A 19,548-nucleotide genomic window follows, 5' to 3' on the forward strand; every position below is an offset into this window, starting at 1 on the left:
GGGCGCCTGGGTGGCTCAGTGGGTTAAGCTGCTGCCTTCGGCTCAGGTCATGGTCTCAGGGTCCTGGGATCGAGTCCCGCATCGGGCTTTCTGCTCAGCGGGGAGCCTGCTTCCTCCTCTCTCTCTGCCTGCCTCTCTGCCTGCTTGTGATCTCTCTCTGTCAAATAAATAAATAAAATATTAAAAAAAAAATGCAGGACACCTCAGGTACTGCTCTAAACCTAGAACCTACATTTTATCAAGATCTGGATATGATTATGTAAAAAGCTGAGAAACACTGCTCTAGGTAACTTCCCAACTTGATTTTGAAGGCATACTGTGCTCCTGGTATGATTGATAATTGACTGTAATCTTTATGTGGGGAAATTCATACCACACCAACTCCCCCGGTATCCTAAGAATAAAAAATATTTGAGAGTTAATTAAATGTGATAAAATGTCAATTTTAAAATTAATACCATATTTTAAAAATCTAGTAAGTTCCCAAAACATGCAATATACTATACCTTTACTTAGCTAAATAATTTATGCCCTATTGTATAGTCTATGCAGTTTTCACATTTCCTTAATATTAAGCTTATATTCTTGTATTAACATATAAATTGTAATCTATAATTAACATTTTATAGCAAATACTCCCTCTCTATTTTAACGCATGCAATGGAGTACATAAGTAATAGTTTATCACTGAGAAACCCTCAATCAAGTTACAGACTGCCCTTCCTTGTTAGAAATCTTAGAAATCTGCTTAAAACACCAAGTGCTCCAAATTCTTAGAAGTTGTGCGCTTCTTCTTGAATACATCATGTATTTACTGCTGCCGTATCTAACACCAATTATGCTACATTACTAGTTTATTCATTCAAAATGATAGGTTTTTAGCATTTCAGTAGATAAAAGTCACAACTTTTAGTTCAATAGCATATAAAGTTATAACTTATTCATGCTTATTTGTTCTACCTGCCTAGATTCATTTTTAATCTAAGGATTCATGGTTTTTAATACCAGTTTTGCTTTAAATTTCCAGTAACAGGAACACAGGAATACAATACAGACACCATGGTCCTAAGCCAATAATTTGTGGTCTTTAAGAGATAAGCTACGGGTGGGCAGAACTATCCCTTCTTGTGGTTACCCAAAGAGATATAACTTGATTTCATGATATTAACTATTAATGACTCTTAATCATATCATATTCTACCTAGACTCCTTAATAGTTCAACCGAGTTCTGTAAATTATCTATAAACCAAACAGAATTTTCTTTTAAATTTGGTTTACCACAAATGAATCTAAAAGAATGGTTGTTCATTCTTGATTTTAATTCTGTTTACTTTTCAGATGACTAATTTACAAATTTCAATCTTTAATATCTCTTCTCAGGCTCCACCTTTCCAAGCTAAAGTATCTTTTAAGTCTTTTATTCCTAACGTAATGATCTTAAAGCACTTATATCTTACAAGTTGCCCTTTTTATTCCAGTATATATTGTTTCTGTTATGTATTAGAAATCCTATTCCAAATATGTTCATAAAATCAGTTTGGGAAGAATGACCTAATTTACAAATTTTATTTATCATAAAAGCATCAACTTTTAGATGTGGAATTTAAAAAAAGGAGCACTATTGCCAATCAGTTTTCAGAATTCAGAACTCATTTTCCCACACATACCCTGGAATACATGAAAGCAAGAATCCCAGGCCAGCAATTATAGTGCATTCAAGTAACAGTAGTGTAGAAGATAGCTCAGTTCTCTAGAACAACTAGAGTTGGGCAACTCAGTTCTCTTGCCCAACAAGAACTGTTCTAACAAGCACCTGAAGTGTGGCTACTACAACCAAGGAATAAAATTTTTCTTATTATTTAGGTTTTAGTTAATTTAAATTTAAGTAATCCAGTGTCGTACTGGTTACCATGCTAGACAGCACAGTTCTAGGATATTACTACCATTCTCTATAAAAGGAAATTATTTCAAGTTACACCTAAGACGCTAGCAATGTATTTTCTTTTGTAATTGCTGAAGTACAACAAGCTTCAAGGAATTGGAGAAGGGACAAGGGGTTCCTGCTAATAGAAACTAAACATTTTAGCCTTGGCCAACTCCATTTAAAGTTTCTATCCTTCCCTTCTCCCCATCCTTTTCTCTTTCAAAGTCTGTTTCCTTCCATCTACATCCAGTTCGCTTCAAACCTCCACCTCCTTGCTTCCTCCTGTCCTTCAAGCAAGTCCATGGTATATCCTAGTTAAGGATGTACATCCTAGTTAAGACTTAGACATACAATCAAATCGTAGCTCCACTGCCATGTAGTTAGTGGCTGTTATTATCATTACTATTTTTTTCCTAAAGATTTATTTTTAGAGCTAGTGTCTAAGCATGCATGGGGTGGGTGGGGGGGGGGGTGTTGTGCAGCAGGAGAGAGAGAGAGAGAATCCTCAAGCAGAGTCCCTGCTGAGCATAAAACCTGACATGGGGCTTGATCCCAGAACCCTGAGATCATGACCTGAGCTGAAATTAAGGGCTAGCAGCTCAAACAACTGAGTCAACAAGGTGCCCCTATTTATTATTAGTGCTAGTAAGAACAAAAAAATAGGGAAGCATAATAAAAGTGTTAACTGCCCAATTTCTGTGTTTTCCCTAGACAGAAGTGAAAAACAAAGGCAAACAGAGGACTGAAAAAACACAAATCAACACTCCTGAGTAACAACTAAATTGATAAAGTCTACTAATATTCTGTCAAGAGTAGTCAGATTTTTGAGGGTACAAAAAAAAAGAAGACATATGAAAAGCCATGAGAAGTTTAACTCTGTTTCCCACCCCACTCTCACACCCAATTCTGCCATTATAGACTCTACCATAAAGGGCACAGATATGATAAATGGGAACCAAGACTGAATGAAAGGGATTTGGGGAAAAAGTAAGAGCTGTCCCTGTGCTGGGCATACTTATGCCAAGGACAAGCATACTTCATGAAGATGCTAAATAGTATACTGATTCACACAGCTAAGGTCTTCAGAGAATCAGTGACTCCCAGAACTACTCTTAAGAAAATTTATTCTTCTTCCTCCTTTATTTCCAATCCCCTAATCCAAGATAAACTGGTCCCCAAATTCAATCCCCTGTGCCAAAAATTCAGTTAAAAATGAGGGGGCATTGGGGCGCCTGGGTGGCTCAGTGGGTTAAGCCGCTGCCTTCGGCTCAGGTCATGATCTCAGGGTCCTGGGATCAAGTCCCGCATCGGGCTCTCTGCTCAGCAGGGAGCCTGCTTCCTTCTCTCTCTCTCTGCCTGCCTCTCAGTGTACTTGTAATTTCTCTCTGTCAAATAAATAAATAAAATCTTTAAAAAAAAAAAAAATGAGGGGGCATTTAAGGAGGTACTCTGAGTGGTATATTTCCATGATTAATGACTTGGGCACTGGTGTCAGGCCAACCTGTGCTTATGACATTGTCTAGCAGTAATAAACACGCAAATGTTACATTACTATTCAGTGCAGGATCTTTCATCTCAATGCCAGTCTTAAATAGTCATTAACTGCTTCCCAATGCTATTAAAAATTTGATCCTCCAAGGCTATTTTTTAGTGATGTCCAGGGAGGGACAGTATCCATTATTATAGGCCAATGTTCAAAAAACCAGCCGAGTTTTTCTGTAAATAAAGTTTTGTTGAATAGCCATGCTTATCCCTTTATATATTGCCTATGACTTTTGCACTACAATGGCAAATATAAATAACTGTAACAGAAACTACATACTCTGCAAAGCCTAAAGTACCTACGACCTGGCCCTTTCCAGAAAAAGTTTACAGATGTGGCTCAGTCTCTCACTGCAGAGGGCTCTTCAAGCTTTCTGAAGTATAGGCATCTCCACATCTATATTCAACCTGTACTCTGGCACAACAGTTACTTATTACACATTTGAGTCAACGGTTCTACAGTGTTGTCCTTGAGTTCCTTTTAAAACACCCCTGAAGGCTATGTGATTTTGTTGATTTATCTACATTTATTTTCTCAGTGTGGCTTAAACTAGCACAGATATTTGCTCCAGCGCCTTCAATTAATTCACTTCAGAGTAAGGTTAAAGTAATTAACTCCTTCAGCTTAATAATTATTTCCTTTACAGCCTCTCTGCTAATCAACTCAGTCCTGCTCTACAATTTTTGATTTTTAAATCCCTTACAAAATGCTCCAATTTTTTTCCCACCTGTACCGCAATTTTGAGTTTGTAAGTAGTTTTCTTTGCTTCAAGCGGGGTATTCTAACATCTTTTTGTTTAAAAATAGCCCTCCCCTACATGTTTGTTGCTGGAGCTTTAATACCAGTCCGCTTCCGTCCCTTTAAAACAGACTGTCCCTTTAAGCACAGGTTTTAGGAAAAAACTGTCTAGGTTCAAACCACAACTAGTCTGCCACTTACTTGATAATGTCTTTAAGCCTGTTTCCCCATCTATTAAATGGAGATAAATGTAGTAACCACTTCAGTCATTATGAAGACTAAATTACATAATCACATAATCCTTTTAAAGTGCTTAGCAAAAAGACTAGGACAAAAGAAGTACTCAACAACTAACACACAGGCACAAACATGGCCCCACCCCAAAAGGATCTTAGATGTATCACAGGATATAAGATAGTTAATCTGTATGACTCCCACTAGGATGAGATTTTCATATTTTAAAAACTTCTGTATTTCAAAGAATACCCACATACAGAAAGAATGTGAGAAGAGTTCACAAAATTTAAATCGCCAAATAGCTTTTTGAACAGATCTTATATATGGTAAATATGTTCTTTATTCTATTTATCTGGAAACAAAAATGTCACAGCAAGACAAAATCTAGGACTCAAAAGAAAATAGTTCTAGGATTATTATAACATCCTATTTCCTACTTTATATATGTATAGGAGATAAAACACTATGTTTTAACATGGCAACTCCAGGAAAAAAGAAGTTATACATAGTTAAGTGAAGCTATAACCACAATTCCCAAGGTAGTACCTCCGAGTGGCATTTTAAGTTTTTCTTAAGTATGGAAATATTCACAAGCCCTCTTACCTTTTTAAGATTCTTCAGGTGGAACAGTCACGTAATCAGTTTTCTATCAAATTATTCTGGGGAGGGAATTATGAAAATTAGTCCTATTTTACTTCACTTTCACCCAGCTGTGACCCTATTTATCTTGGGTTCAGGATAAAAGAGAACAATTAAATATAAAAAATGATTTATTCCAGAAGGCCTTGAGTAGTGAATACATTTTATTTAGAATGGAAGACATTCTGACACAGTTAAGTATATGCCTTCAAATATGAAGATACTCACAGGTAATGGAGGCAAACAATGAAAAAAAAACCATTTTGTTTAGTAAGAGAAGCACAAGTCACATTTCAGCATATAGGAAAAAAACAACTGAAAACAAAGTAACGGAGAATTAGAAAAGATCTACCCCAACAAACAGACTGGCCACATCACCTAAAAAGACAATTTAGGAAAAGATATAGAAATTCAACAACTACTAGAATTTAAATTACTTCCTGAACTCCAGACCTTAAGTATACTTAACCAAAAGTCACTTTCCTCTTTTGTTCCCCCTCTCTTTCTTCAGTTAGGCCCTATACCAGACTCCCCTCCTTGCTACAGTCTGTATTTATTCATTCAATAAATACTTAGCCAGTGCCCCTATTTTCTAGGTGCCATTAGGCCTTAAGCACTGACATACCGAACAAAAACAAGAACAAAAATCAACAATTATAATACAATACAGTAAGTAGGTGCTGTAATTGGGGTAAGTGCAAGACATAACAGGAGCACATAATAACCACCAAATCCTTGTAACATATCTACATTTGTAAAAAAGGATTCCCAATTGTTGAGAGCAAATAGATTAAAAATATATTTTTCTAACCCCCTGACCATTCTGTACTACTGGAGCATTTCCATCTTTAAAGGACTTGGAACTGGAATTGTCAATTTAAAAATGATAGTGAGAATTTTAATTTTTTTTTTAATTCATTTGAGACAGAGTGAGATAGAGCATAAGGAGAGGGAGAAGCAGACCCCCAACTAAGTTGGGAGCTTGATTCCAGGATCCCAAGGATCATGACCTGAGCCAAAGACAGACACTTAACCATCTGAGCCACCCAGGTGCCCCAATTTTAATTTTCAAAAGAAAGGACACATGTGAATCACAGCACACAGATAAGCTGATGTGCTTGCTATGTTAGACTTCCCATATGGAAATGACCATTGGGCAAACATAAAAGATAACACTGTGCCCAACCCCACACCATAAAGGCTTAATCTCTAAAAAAGGTTTTCAGACAATGGCTACACATACACACTGGTAAAAGAGAAGGATCTTTTCTCTTTCTACAATTATAAAATAGTATATTTCACACAATTATCTGAGTATATTGTCTAAATGAACACCATACATTTAAAATAATAATCGGGGCAGGGCACCTGGGTGTCTCAGTTGGTTAAGCGTGTCTGCCTTCGGCTCAAGTCATGATCCCAGGGTCCTGGGATTGAGCCCCACATCAGGCTCTCTGCTCACTGGTGAGCCTGCTTCTCTTCTTCCTTCGCCTGACCCTCCGCCTGACCCTCTATCTGCCACCCTGCCCACCTGTGCTCTATCAAATACATAAATAAAATCTTTTTAAAAAAGTACAATGAAGAATGAGCAAATTATGGTATGTATTTATAAAAACAGCAACAAAATTTTCATTTCTGCCAATAGTTTCAATTTCACCCCACCTTTATAACTACCAAGAAAACTGAAATGGATATGAAACCTAAGACTTTCAACCAATTTTAGTTTTAGTGAACTCATTTACATGCTGTTATGGTCTGAATGTTTGCATCCGCCCAAATTCACATGTTAAAATGCTGAATAGGCGATGGTGTTAAGTGGGGCCCTTGGGAAGTGCTTAAATCATAAAAGTGGAACCCTCATAAATGGGATTAGTACCTTATAAAAGAGGCTACAGAGAGATCCCAAGCCCCTTCTACCACATGAGGATGCAAGGAAAAGTCTGTGACCTGGAAAAGAGCCCTCACCCAACCATTGTGCCACCAGAACTCTGAGAAATAAATTTCACTGCTTATAAGCCACGTGTTTTGTTATAGCAGCCTGAACAGATAAGACACATGCTCTTCTTTCCGTTACTACTGCACAATCAGTCCCTGGAACTACTTCTTAATTTAGTTTTTGATAAGATTTTCAGTGATTTGGTTGCCTGTCAGCAGCTGATCAACAACAAGAATTTCTGGAAATCTTTCATATTCTATTGATTGAATCAGGCCCTTCATCCTGGGCCTACACCCAGAAAAAAGCTTGTTTTCCAAGCACCATTCACTGATGACCAAATAATCTTATATCTTGTTGTTTACCAAAGAAACTGAAAATAGAAAAGATGAAGTCATCTACACTTATCAGTCTTAAAATAAAATCAGCTTCCCATATCAATCTAGGAAGTGAAGATGTGCTTCAGAATGTCTCTAAAATTCCTGTGGAGTGAAAGCCAAGAGTCCACTAATATGAAGCATATCACCTCATACTAAGTTCTACAATGACCAATAACTTATTTAGAAGAAAATTATTTTTTTAATTCCATTTATTTGAGAAAGAGGATGTATGCAAACATGAGAGGGGGAGGGGAGGAGGAAGAGAGAGAACCAGACTCCCCACTGAGTAGGGAGCCCAATGCAGGGCTCAATCCCAGGACCCTAAGATCGTGATTTGAGCCAAAGGCAGACACTTAACCAACTGAGCACCCAGGCACCCCTAAGCAAATCATTTTTAAAAGGTTAAAATGACTAAAGAAAAAAGTTTCCAAAGTGAAGGGAACTGCAAATCCTCAGGCAGAAAACGTAGACTAAACTGAAAATAGGAAAACAGTTTTTTCAAATGTAATATAATTATGGAAGATTAGAGTTCATGAAGACTATGCTCTAAAAGAGAAATTATTTTTCCTATTTCCTTTTACATTTAATGTAGTATCATCTCCTCAACAGGGCTTGCACTGGGGGCGCCTGCGTGGCTCAGTAGGTTCAAGCCTCTGCCTTCGGCTTGGGTCATGGTCTCAGGGTCCTGGGATCGAGCTCCACATCGGGCTCTCTGCTCAGCCGGGAGCCTCTCCCCCCGCCCCTGCCTCTGCCTGCCTCTCTGCCTACTTGTGATCTCTGTCTGTCAAATAAATAAACAAAATCTTATTAAAAAAAAAATAGGGCTTGCATTCTTACATGTTAAAAAAATGTTACTGATAAACCATATATAAATGAAATAAGGAGATTCAAAGTTGCCACTGCATTCTGTAAGTGGCAGTAAGTAAACTGGAGTTCTGGTTCTGGGTAAAATGGAGTAAGCACATTCCACCTTGTTAATCTCACTGACTGAAACTATAAAACCCAGACAGAATAAATGGAGCAGCTAATTGAAATTTTGAAAGTAAGTAACAGCAGGTGGATTGAGAAAGAGGCCAGAATCTGATATTCAGGCTGGTAGTGAGCTCATGACTTTCCCATCTAGTTTTGCCCCCAGCCTGGGCTTAATGCAACCTAAAACCCAAAAAGCTCTTCTGAACAGGAGAAGAGAGAAAGAGTAGCAAAAGAGAAAGCTCCAGGAAAGGCCCTCTATCTCTGACCAAAGAGTGGAAAAGGGGTCTCCTAACTGCTTAGAAAGAGTAAGGGAAATCTCTTTTTTTCTGTTTCTCATTCCCCATGACCCAATTCCCAAGCAATCCTGTGGTGACAGCTGCAACAGCGGCAGGCATCAGAGCCAGCAGAAAAATCTGAGGGAAAGGTACCATCCTCACTGACTGTAGAAACTGGACTAATCTCAATTTTCCTCCTGTCTTCCTGTCACTTGCCTCCAGATGCAATTGTAGAAAATATATACCACAGTGTAATTAATGAAATGAGACTGGGATTTCCAGCCAGAGGATTGGGGGGGGGGGGGGTGTCTCCAAGGGATCTAGAAAACACCATGAGCATAAAAGATGGGAAAGAGTTTAAGTAACTTATAAGTTGTTTGTGAACTACTAGCTCACCCCTGAGCTGTTCATCCACAGGTTTAACCTTAAGCAGCATATCATAGACTATGAAGATTAAAATAAAATATAGGATAAACCCCCATGCAAATCACAGATTGGCTAGTGGGTAATACACATTATGGGAAAAACCCAAACGTACTACAAAGGTTTTGAAAACAGAACTGAGATTAAAACTATAATCTGGGGACGCCTTGGTGGCTCAGTAGGTTAAGCCTCTGCCTTTGGCTCAAGTCACGATCCTGGGGTCCTGGGATCAAGTCCCGCATCAGGCTCCTTGCTCAGTAGGGAACCTGCTTCTCTCTCTGCCTCTGCCTGCCACTCTGCCTGCTTGTGGCTCTCTCTGACAAACTCTTTAAAAAAATAAAAATAGAAAATAAAACTACAACCTGAAGAAAGCTGCTTAGAATTGTGGCCTAAAACCTAACTGAATCAATTGCCTACCCAAACAAAAACATCAAGTCTCTGCGGCATTTAAGCAACACACTAAGATTCAAGCACAATGTTCAAAATCTCCAAAACACAACCCGAAATTACTTGGCAGAGAGAACAAAAAAATCTCAAACTCTTGTGGGAAAAAGAGAACCTACAGAGAACAACACTGAGATAACACAAATCTTAGAGCACTGGGTGAATTATCTGACAAAGACTTTAAAGCAGGTTAAAAAAAATGTTCCACAAGAGCAAATACTCTTGAAACAAATGGAAAACTAGACAGTCACAGCAAAAACAAACAAAAAACCCACAAAATATAAAGAACCATCAAATGAAAATTTCAGAACTGAAAAATGCAATAACTGAAATAGAAAAATACACAGGACAGACTTAATAGCCGAATGGAAAGCCAGTGAACTTAAAGACAGATCAACAGAAATTACCCAATTTGAGCAACAGAAAAAACATTGAAAAAAATATTAGTGCCTCAGGGACCTGGGACAACACCAAAACCCTAACATTCATGTCAAGAGCCCAAGGAGAAAAAAATGAGTTCAATGCAGAAAAAAAGGAAGATGAAGAGAAATAATGGCCAGAAACTCCCAAATTTGATGGAAGATATAAACCTCCAAATTCAAGAGGCTCACAAACCCCAAACAGGATCATGAAATCCATGCCTAGACACACCATAGTTGGGTTTGTGAAGATGGAAGAGCAACAGAAATAATAAATACCTGAATAAATATAATTAACTACCCTCCTCTTGAATTCTTTAAAACATATCTGACAATGAAAAGCAAATATTACAACACTTTCTTTTTTTAATTTTTATTTTTATAACACTTTCTAGTAAGATTTCCTGTTGATGTAGATGTACACAAGACAACTGCAACATAAAGGGGAAAGGGACCGACATGATAAGGTTTCTATATTTCATTTGAAGTGATAAAATACTGATTCTAAGGAAACTGTGAAAATATAAATGTATGTATTATAATCCTTAAGAGCAATCACTAAAAAAATGATATATAGGCAAAAACACAATAAACTAAAATGGAATACTAAAAAACATTCATATATCCCAAAGAAAGAGATTACATAAGAACAAAGAGGGAACCAAAAAAATAAAATGAGGGTGCTTGGGTGGCTCAGTCGGTTGGGCATCTGACTCTTGATTTCTGCTCACGTCATGATCTCAGGGTGGTGAGATCAAGCCCCTCACTAAGAGCATGGAGGCTGCTTAAGATTCTCTCCTTCTCCCTCTGCTCCCTACCCCCTTGCACATGCATGTGCTCTCATTCTAAAAAATAAAAAAATAAAATAGTAGAACTAAATCCAAATATATCCATAGTTATAAATGTGAGATGCAGGGTAAGCATAACTGCAAAGTATTTACATCAGAAAAGATCTCAAATAAACTTCTATGTTAAAAAACTTAAAAAAGAAAAAGATATACAAAGCAGGCAGAAGGAAAGAATTAGAGAGCAGAAATCAATGAAATCGAAAACAGAAAAACAGAAAAAAAAAAATCAATGAAACCAAAAGCCTATTCTTTGAAAGGAAAAATCAATAAAAATCCTCTAGCAAACAGCATTAAATAGACCTGTACTGTTTAAAGAAATTAAATCTGCAGTCTTCCCCAAAAAAAGAAATCTCCAGGTCCAGATAATTTCCCTGGTGAATTTTAAGAAATAACAACAGTTCAACACAATCTCCTCCAGAAAATGGAAGGTAAGTACGTCCCTATTCATTTTATGAGTCCAGCATTATCCTGATAGTAAAACCAGACAAAGATGGTAAAAGAAAAGAACAAACTGACATACTAGATTTAACAAAAAATAAACTATGGTACCCTCAGCCATGCAATGAAATACCACTCAGTCTAAAACAAAAGGAATGGACTAGCACTTCACTCACCAACTTGAATGAATCTTAAAGGCAATATACTCAAAGAAGCCACTGTCAAAAGGTTACATACTACACAACTGCATTTATATGACATTCTCAAAAGGTCAAAACTGTAATGACAAAGAATTCTTTGATTAGTTGTCACTTGGGTTTGAGTAGGGTTTAACTACAAAGATAGTGTGAAGGAACTTTTAGGAGGTAATGGAACCATTCTGAATCCTGACTCGTGATGGTAATAAAAACCTACATGTGTATTAAAATTCAAAGAACAACAAAACCAAATAAGGTCAATTTTACTAATATGAGTTAAACTGAAAATGTTTTATAAGTAAAGACTATCATTGTCACTGGTGAGCTTGAGAGGAGGTATCTAATTTTTCTATTTCTGGTTCCTGTATTTCTGTCAAAGGTCATGTATTCTACAGGCTGTGGAGAAAGAGAGATTAAAAGCAACAGGCACAACCTCACAATTCCTTCAAATTCTAAGGCAGTGTTACAGATCAGTTCCAAGACCCTACCAATGGTATGGAGCTGACAAGTTTTTCACTACTTGGGGGAAGACCAGCATTACAGATGACTTCTAACTGGGTGATCCACTTTTTTTTTTTTTTTAAAGACTTTATTTATTAATTTCGAGTGTGTGCACTCGAGCAAGCAGGGGAAGGAGCAGAGAGGGAGGGAGAGGAAGGAGGGAAGATCTCAAACAAACTCCGCATAGAGCATAGAGCCTAACCCAGGGCTCAATTCCACAACTCTGAGAGATTACCTAAGCTGATACTAAGAGTAGGACGCTCAACTGACTGAGCCACGGAGGCGCCCATGGGTTACACTTTAATGTGACAGGTGTTCACTCTATGAAAAGAATGTATCTATGAAGCAATACTTTCTTTTAAAAAAGAAAAATGAGTGTCTTCTATGTGCCTGGCTACTTTTCATCATGAAAAGTAGTTGATAAGAAAATCATAGGAAAAGCTTCCACTATTTCACCAAATGAAAAATATTATAAAGCAGAATCATGTTATATGTCCTCCAATAATTTCAATACGTATTTCTGCAATTTTTCTCTAATAACCCCACCACCCCTGCTTAAGGTATGGCAGACGGAAGAGAAAGGAGGAACTGATTGTGCAATCTTCACCCGTCTTCAAGATTCTCATCTCCATTTTCTCATCCCTATTTACTAAAACAAGATGACATAACTAATCAAATGGTTAAAGGCAAACCTAACACTCTGACTTTTTTGGTTTCTTTCCATCAGCAATTCCTCAATGCCTATTATAGATCCCTTGAAGGGGAGAGTTATAAATGTGGAAAAGCAAAATTTACATTGAGAAGATTAAATGTTATGCCTACTACGAACAAAGAACAAAAGAACAGTGCGGTGGTAGAGACTCATCTCACAACCAAACTTCCCAGAAGGACTAGCTATAGGGGAGCCCTTGGGATCAACAGCACTATACCCTCTTATCTGGCAAGAAGAACAAAGTTGTCCTGGATGGAAGTATGGGAAGTAAAGGAACTGTTATCTTTTCATCTTTTTTTTTCTAATCCAAAACAGAAAAACTATCAATTATATCTTTAACTTAACCTTTGTTCTACCTTAGAAAGATGCCCAACCTGAAATGGCAATCCTTGCCTACCCACCTCCCCAAAACATAAATAGCACAGAAAACACCTGCAAATAAATAAACAAATCCTAAGAGTCAAAGAGGAGTTAATGACAATAAATGACCACATACAAATGCTTGTTACAGTGGAATGGAAATGGATTTCACTGTAACAGGAAAAATAGGACAGTGTTCAAAACACTATTTCTGAAATACTTTATTTAAACAAGATTTTAAAAACCTTAATTATAGAGTTTCAACTTCAGAAATTAGTCTCTTTTCTGCGAAGATGTGAAAGGTCATTCTTTGGTTCCTCAAGAAATGTCATTCTCTAATCCTTTGTAAATTGGTACAAATTGCTATAGTGAAACTAGTACTGAAAAGAAAAAAGCAATTGTTTTGTGTAGTGAGCAGGACATTCACACTCTCCACTCCAGTTCTGCCTATAATCTGAATTTCTTAAACTCACCTAGGCAGTTGTCTCAGATAAGTACAGTTTTATGTTACCTAAGTATATAATCAATGTATTCTCAAATGAATATCTCATACATAACTTAAAGAGACATTTCATCTTACTTCTATAAAACATTACTATTCTAATCTGGAAATATGTTATCACTTACTATGAAAACTCACTTAAAAAATGAAAAAGAAAGAACATTCTTCTAAATTAACATCGGGCATGGGCAGATAACTGGGATTCTTTCCTAACTGTAATCTTATTATAAATGTTCCAAATGCCCCAAGAGCTGGACTTTGAGGTATGCATTCCACACTATTTCTAGATATTACTTTCTGACATTTCCTAAATGATCTCATTTAACTTTTATAGTATTTTGTGAAAACTTCTCAATCCTATGTACAATGAAATTAAGTAAATTGTCTAAGGTCACAAAGCCAGTTCTAAGTATCAGGATTGGAACTTTGTTAAAAGGGCTTAAAAGAAAACAGGTATTAATCTGGGTAACTATATATTAAAGGAAATTAATGGAAAGCCAGAGATTCTCAAGAGAGAAATAATGGCTATAAAAAAATTGAGAAACAAATGGAAATTTTAGAACTGAAAAATATAGCATCTGAAGTAAGATCTCAGCAGATTGAAAACACAAAGGAATGAGTCAGTAAATACGAGGATGTATCAAAAGAATTGATCTAATTTGTAGAACAGAGAAGTGAAAGACTGAAAGAAAATGAAGAGTCTCTGGGTCCTATGGACAATATCCAAAGTTCTATTTATGTCATCTGAGTTTCAGAAAAATAAGAGAAAGAGATTAGTACATTAAAAAAAAAAAAAGCAAACAAAAAGAAATGTTGAAGAAGTAATTCCCAAAACCTCCCCAAATTTAAAAATTCACAATTTTGGGGAGATAACAAATAGGACTAACTCAAAGGATAAACATGCCTAGAAAAATCATAATCAACCACGAAAAAGCAAAGGGGAAGAAAAAAAAATCTTTAAAATAGAGAAACACAACATACAGATGAAATTAATGATTCAAATTACTGGAAACTTCTCATCAGAAACAACGGCATCTACGAAGGCAGGACACCTTCAGTGCTAAAGAAAATAACGCTTAACCCAGAATTTTGTATCTGGTAAAGAAATCCATCAGAAATGAAAGTGGATGGGGCGCCTGGGTGGCTCAGTGGGTTGAAGCCTCTGCCTTCAGCTCAGGTCATGATCCCAGGGTCCTGGGATCAAGCCCAGCATTGGGCTCTCTGCTTGGCAGGTAGCCTGCTTCCTCCTCTCTGCCTGCCTCTCTGCCTACTTGTGATCTCTGTCTGTCAAATAAATAAATAAAATCTTAAAAAAAAAAAAACAAAAAAAAAAACAAAGAGATATGGGCTATGGTGAGTGCTGTGAAATGTGTAAGCCTGATGATTGATAGACTTGTACCCTTGGGGCAAATAATACATTATATGTTAATAAAATTAATAATAATAAACAAAGAAAAACTAAGAGAATTTATCAGCTACCTTAAAAGATATGCTAAAGGAAGTTCTCCAAGCTGAGGAGAAATGGTAACAAGAAACTTGAAATTCCATTAACAAAGAAGAAAAATAGTCAATAGCCACATACAGATAAAAGACTATTTTTCTCCTCAAATTCTTTAAAAAGCATGATTACTGCAAGCAAAAGTTACATTATTGCCTAGTGGGGTTTTCATTCCATATACATGTAATACATGCAACAACTTTATCATAAAGGTCACTGGAGGAGTTGTTTGGCTTCTCCAACTGTAAATATTCACTCTAAATAGATTGTTAATATTTCAGTATATATATAATTCCCAGAGCAGCACTATCCAGTAAAAATATAATGTGAGCCACATACAATTTTATATTAGTAGTAGTCATATTTAAGATAAAATCCAATCTAGTTTATTTTCTTAACCCAAAATGTCTAAATATTAACCAGTAAAAAACTTATTAAATGAAACATTTTATATTCTTTTTGTGGTAGTAAACTAGTCTTTGAGATCTGTGTGTATTTTCCACTTATAGCATATCTCAAATCAAGCTAGACACATTTCTAGTTGTCAAGAGTAAACCTAAGGCAACCACAAAGACATAAATCAAAGAGATACAGTCAAAAAGTCAACAGATAAATTTAAAGTAGAATATCCAATATATTCACTTAATTGAAAAAAGAGCAGGAAATGGGAAATTAGTATATCATATCAATAATTACATATAAATAACAAACTGAGATACTGTCAGATTGGATTTTACATAAACAAATTACATACTGTCTACAAGAAACTCAATTAAAAAAATTTTTTTTATTTGAGTATAGTGGACACAAAATGTCACATTAGTTTCAGGTATACAACAAAATGATTCAACTTCTCTATATGTTATGCTATGCTCCCCACAAGTGTAGCTACCATCTGTCCCCATACAATGCTATTACAATATTAAGACTATAGTCTAGATGCTGTGCCTTTTTTCCTGTGATTTATTCACTACTAGAAGCCTGTATTTCCTGCTCCCCTTTATCCATTTTGCCCAGCCTCCCACCCTCCCCTTCCCTCTGGCAACTATCCGTTTGTTCTCTGTATTTATAGATCTGGTTTTGTTTTTTAAGAAATTCACTTTAAATATAAAGACACAGATTAAAATGAGAGTACAGAAAAAGATACACCATGCAAACAGTAATCAAAGAAGCTGGAGTGGCTATAGTAATATAAAATATATTTTTAACTTCTTTTAGAAGCTTGATTGGTTTAGTGTCTCCTTCATTTAGTTTTAACTACTCCTGTAGCAGTTTTGAAACAATAAAGCTATTTTGCATTTCACACATCTCCCTCATATTACTCATACTGATGTCTAAGATATGATAAGGTTTTCAGGTGAAGGATTACCTTACAAATTTTTTAAGTTATTAATATTTATTCCCTATTAGAACAATAATTTAAAGAAACAATTTTCTTGACAGGCCATCTAGGCATACAAAATAGTTTTACAAGTATATTTACGTTAACAGATCATTTATCATTTGTAAGCTATTTCACTGATCCCAGAGTATTTTCAAAGCAGTGATGCTGTGGCTGCTCTCTTGAATATCTGTTTCTGTTTTCGTTTACTTTTAAGCAGCTGAACTACTAAAATGGCCAGGGTATTGAGCCTGGCTTGGAATATAAAGACAGATTAGGATACTATAACCCTCCCTGCTGCAAAAACAAGAGCTAGAGAAGTAGCATACAAAAGATGAACAAGATAGCAAATGCTAAGTGCCAAATGTGAACTACAAGCATTTTTCAGGACTAATTTAGTCAGAAAGAATTCATTTAGTACAGCAATAGGAGATAAGGGTAAAGACATAATTATGGGCCAGAATGTAAAGGGACTTAAAGTTTAAGTCCAAGGTAGGACCTTAAATCGTGTTTTGTAAAAAGTAGGAAATCACTAAGGAAAAGAACACCTTGATCCCATTTAACTAATTTGACATGTTTAAACTGGGTGTTTTGAAATAATGTAGCAGCAGAAAGTGGAGAAAGAGAGGAAAGTATGGGAAACTAATTAGGAAAAAATGGAGGAACACTGGGGAGCAAATTAAGAAGGCCTGATTAGGTCTAAGCCCCTTAAGGGCAAAGGCCATGTTTCATCCCAGATCTACTAGACACAGATATTAACAAACTTATAGCAGAAGATTATGTAAGGAAAATGCCTCCTTTATATAAGGCCATAAACTGACATGCCTTTGCACATTTAATCCTCAAGATCTCATACTACGGAACATTTTAAAAACTAAAACACCACTAATATTGTATACTAGTAATACTGCATTAAAAACGTTTCAAAATTGCTAAACAGAGTTAACTTAAAGGTATGAAACAAAAGGGATTGGCGTTAGCTGCTATTACCACTGGACTCAGGTTAAGTGTTCCTTAAAAATTAAAATAGGTGAGGACACTGATTAAGTCACCAATAAAAGGTGACAATCACTATCTGGGACAACTAAAATGCAACGGCTAGGTCTGACTGATTCCAAAGAACCAATTTTAACTTTACTGTCAAAATTTTATTAAAAAGACTCAACTGAAAGTACATCTGAGAACTTTTGGGTAAATGAGAAAATAAGGAGGAAGATTAGTATTATCACTAACAGAGATGTCAGGGTCTCAAGAGGATTTAAATTTTAAAAGTTGAGAACCTATTTAATCATAATTTTCACTACCAGTTTTGGTGTGATAATCTTTTATAAAAACAAATGAAGGGACGCCTGGGTGGCTCAGTTGGTTAAGCAGCTGCCTTCGGCTCAGGTCATGATCCCAGGGTCCTGGGATCGAGTCCCACATCGGGCTCCTTGCTCGGCAGGGAGCCTGCTTCTCCCTTTGCCTCTGCCTGCCTCTTTGTCTGCCTGTGCTCGCTTGCTCTCTCTCCCTCTGTCTCTTACAAATAAATAAATAAAATCTTTAAAAAAAAAAAAAAACAAATGAATACAATCTTTAAGAAAACATGTCTGTTTGTTGGTATTCAGCCTGAAGGTGATGGAATCCAAGTTAATGCCAGGTGTCCATATGAAGGATATGAGGTAGCCCAGAGTGAGGTACTAGAACTCAAGCAGAACATTGAGATCCTCAATGTGAGGTATCCAAGGGACCTAGGATGAGGAATGCCTCCTGGCACAAATCATCAGAGCCTTAGGAAGAGTGAAAATCTTATGCAACATGAGGGAGGGATTTGGCTACATCATGGTGATTGATCATAAGTGTACACACTAAGAATATTGGGTCAGGTTTCTCCTTCTGAGAGTAGGGAGTTATAAATTTGGAAAGGGAGAAAATGAAAACAAACATTGGAAAACAAACACTGAAACTGGAAAAATTAGTACCAGCTCATGTTTTTTTTATATATACAGAAATAAAAATAGCACCCAAATCTTGGTTCTCTAAATACCTTTCTCCACTAAAAGAAATCCCTCCTTGAGAAATGGCTGATTCCAGGGTCACAGCAGGGAAAGTACGTGCAAGGTGACCCCAGAACATCATCTCATGTCAAACAGTAAGGAAGCACTCAAAGCAAGTCAAAAGACACAAAAACCAGCTTGAAGGGGTTTTCATTGGTCAAAGCTGGGACAATTTGAGAATAAATAGCAAATCTGATAAAGAATGGGCTATTTATAAAGTATCAAAATACTTCCCCACAAAATGCTTGTTAGTTACTAAAAGAAAAAAAAAACCTTAGTGAAGAAGCTTGAGAGACTTCACCTTAATCAAGTGATCAAAGAGTACATCATCAATAACAGCACAGACAGAAATGGTATGCCATCCAATAAGATGCAATGAGAACACAACAGCATTAACTGAGATACTCCTAAGGGGAAAAAAATGCACAATTTGAACCCAACCATGAGGAAATACCAGGCAAATCTAAATTGAGAGACATTTAACAAAACTAACCTGCAATCTTTTAAAGTGCCTAGGTTATACAAATCAAGAAAAGACTGAGAGATTGTTCTAGGTAGAAGTGTAAAAAGACATTACAGTTAAATGCAACACAAATCCGAACTGGATCCTCTTGTTAACAAATGAAATTACTGTGGAAACTGGAAAACCTGAATGAGGTCTGAGAATTAAAGTGTAGTAATACACCAATGTTAATTTCCTGATTTTTATATATTTATATAAAAGAAAGTCCTTATCCTTGTTTGGGGTGATGAGAAGGCATCTGCAACTTACTCCCAAATGGCTCAGGGTTTGAAAAAACTTCTCTGTACTTGTATCTGGGATTTAAGCAGGATTGTGTTGGCAACTTACTCTCAAGTAGTTCAGAGAAAAAAGTCCTTTGTATTGTACTTAGAATTTTCTGAAAGTTTAAAATTGTTAAAAAAAAAAAAAAAGACTGTCTACAAGATTCATTTATAGCACCTAAAATGAATATATAAGCAGAATATTACTCCTTCCAAATGAAGAATATGTGTTTCCACCTCTTCTTATAAGAAAAGACTCTATTATTTATGGGATTCTCAATGACTTTTGATCTATATCTGCGCCGTAACGGCTATTCCTTCCCTCAGATGCACTGGCCATATTTCAAAAGCTCAATAGCCACAT

At 36.3% G+C, this 19,548-nt stretch overlaps 1 protein-coding gene across 8 annotated transcripts in view; it reads right to left on the bottom strand.

Moving 5' to 3' along the window:
- SCAF11 (SR-related CTD associated factor 11) overlaps positions 1–19,548 on the bottom strand; it is a 76,356-nt gene that overhangs the window by 51,311 nt on the left and 5,497 nt on the right. For 4 of the 8 annotated variants that reach the window (XM_082742301.1, XM_082742297.1, XM_082742304.1 and 1 more), the window contains exon 2: positions 5,047–5,102. The exons of the other annotated variants lie outside the window; for them this stretch is intronic. The gene's annotated coding sequence lies outside the window, so the exon portion shown is untranslated. The remainder of the gene's footprint in view (positions 1–5,046; positions 5,103–19,548) is intronic. 8 annotated transcript variants of the gene reach the window in all.

The sequence above is a fragment of the Mustela nivalis genome (genome assembly GCF_964662115.1).
Source record: "Mustela nivalis genome assembly, chromosome: 7".
In the NCBI taxonomy this organism is placed as follows: Eukaryota; Metazoa; Chordata; class Mammalia; order Carnivora; family Mustelidae; genus Mustela; species Mustela nivalis.